A 2,220-nucleotide genomic window follows, 5' to 3' on the forward strand; every position below is an offset into this window, starting at 1 on the left:
GGTGTCATTAACATATCATTGACACTCCCAGCCGTCCGCATAGGGCAGTGTGAACTGCCGGCGGGAGTAATGCGATGCGGGAAAACGCTGCGGATTCGCGGCGTTCCCGCATCGCAGCGGTGTGAACCTGGCCTTAAAGAGGAAGTAAACCCTGATGAGTTTACTTCCTCTTTCATTCCCTGCAAAGGCAAAGCATAATGGACTACTATGCATCGCATCTCATCACATAGTAGTCCATTATGTGTCACTTACCTGACACAGGAGCCAGCGAAGTCACCGCTGTCCCCTGTAGTCCGCCGCATCCATCTTGCTGGTGGCGTCTCGCAGCTCCGCCGCTGTCATTCTGCGAAGCCGCGATTACGTCACTCCCGCGCATGCGCACAGGAGTCGACACACGCGGCAGCTCCATTCTTGGAAATGCCGCGCTCAGTGCGCCTGCGCGCCGCTGTCTACGGCGCATGCGCCGTAGACAGCGAGCGGTGCCCGTTTTCGGGCAAATATCTCCTAAACCATATAGGTTTAGGAGATATTTCTTGGACCTACAGATAAGCCTTAATCTAGGCTTACCTGTAGGTCAAAGTGGTTTGTAAGGGTTTACAACCACTTTAATATTAGCACTTTTGATTTTGAACGTTCAAGTCCCATATACTTTAATAGGGTTCTAAAGTTCGTATGAATTTTTGGTCCGTTCGAAGGTTCTGGTGCAAACTGAACCGGGGGGGGGGGTGTTCGGCTCATCCCTACATACCACCCACTGTCATACCCTCCATTCTCCTCTCTTGTACATACATCACTCTCTTTGCATATACTGTTCAGTAATACAATTCTTAGCACTGGTTGTCTCCAGTCTTCCCTCTTGTGGAGTGGTCACACACAGGGCAGGACTTACCATTGGGCTTGACTGGGCTCAAGCCCATGGGCCCCGCCAAATAGGGGGCCCCGCTGAGATACATAGCCGAGTGTACTCGGCTCAGCTCCGCTCACAGTCACGCCCAGTCCCGCCCTATGATGGACATAACACAGGGACTGGGTGTGAATGTGAGCGAAGCCGAGTACACTCGGATACTCTCTGCTCCGCTCGGGTCTGCAACAGGACCCGAGAGCCGCCAAGATGTATCTCGGCGACTCCATTTTTAAACGTCAAGAATGCAATGACAAGGCTACAAATGACAAAGCTGCAAATGACACTGGGGCAAGGCTGCAAATGACAAGGCTACACTGACAAAGCTGCAATGACACTGGACAAGGCTGCAGATGGATGGGCAAGGCTGCAGATGGATGGGCAAGGCTGCAGATGGATGGGCAAGGCTGCAGATGGACACTGATAAGGGTGCATTGATGGGCATTTAAATGTAAGTTTTTTTCCTTAAAATCCCCTCCTAAACTTCTGGTGCATGTTATACGCCGCTGCATGTTATACGCCGATAAATCCGATAATGTATAGAAAATTACTCAAGCCCAAGGGCCCCCACCACCCTAAGTCCTGCCCTGGTCACACACTTTTTCTAAGAATCCCACCACTCTTATTTCCCTTTACTGCTGGAAATCTGTGTGAACCAGCAAAGTTCCCAAAACTGAAAGTTGAAAAGAGAGAACAAAAATCTCTGCACAGAACCAAGTGTAACATTTACAGGATAATCCCGAGAGGAGCGACTTCAGAGTGGGTGAGCGGAGCCGCGGCACCGGCATACGGTCATGTACTAACCAATGAGGTATTCGTGAGATCACCGACTGATAGAAGACCGGCACATCCCGCTCGTATCTCCATCAGGTCAGAATTTTACATCCATCCTCTGTCAAATTTTATATTGTCATTGTTGGAGAGAAGAAGGAAGGGTTAGAACCTCTGCTGTCCGTGTCTTCTCTGGGAATATGCCCCCTTCACCTCCTATCCTGGTCAATGGGGTGAGGGCCCAGCGGAGGGATGGAGGCAAAACAAATCCCTATTTTGTAGAAGGCTGGAGAAGTTTTTATTTCAGTCCCGGTCATTCTGGTACCCTCATTTCTTGGAGTACATGGACAGAAAATTAGGAAAAGTCTTACCAAAGCAAAAAAAAAAAGAAAAAAAAAAAGCACTTTCCCATTCTGCCCCATCCAAAACTAAAATAGAATTTAGCTTTAACCACTTTCAGCCCCGGACCATTTTGCGGGCTTAAGACCAGAGCACTTTTTGCGATTCGGCGCTGCGTCGCTTTAACTGACAATTGCGCGGTCGTGCGA

The 2,220-nt window shown here is 49.6% G+C and overlaps 1 protein-coding gene across 1 annotated transcript in view; it reads left to right on the forward strand.

Moving 5' to 3' along the window:
• The first annotated feature begins 1,584 nt into the window (after window positions 1-1,584).
• Window positions 1,585-2,220, forward strand: part of LOC143981579 (uncharacterized) — a 45,801-nt gene continuing 45,165 nt past the window's right edge. The window contains exon 1 of the mRNA XM_077479546.1: window positions 1,585-1,771. The gene's annotated coding sequence lies outside the window, so the exon portion shown is untranslated. The remainder of the gene's footprint in view (window positions 1,772-2,220) is intronic.

Source organism: Lithobates pipiens, unplaced genomic scaffold (genome assembly GCF_037356315.1).
Source record: "Lithobates pipiens isolate NorthernLeopardFrog02 unplaced genomic scaffold, aLitPip1_a1.2 Scaffold_16, whole genome shotgun sequence".
Lineage (NCBI taxonomy): Eukaryota > Metazoa > Chordata > Amphibia > Anura > Ranidae > Lithobates > Lithobates pipiens.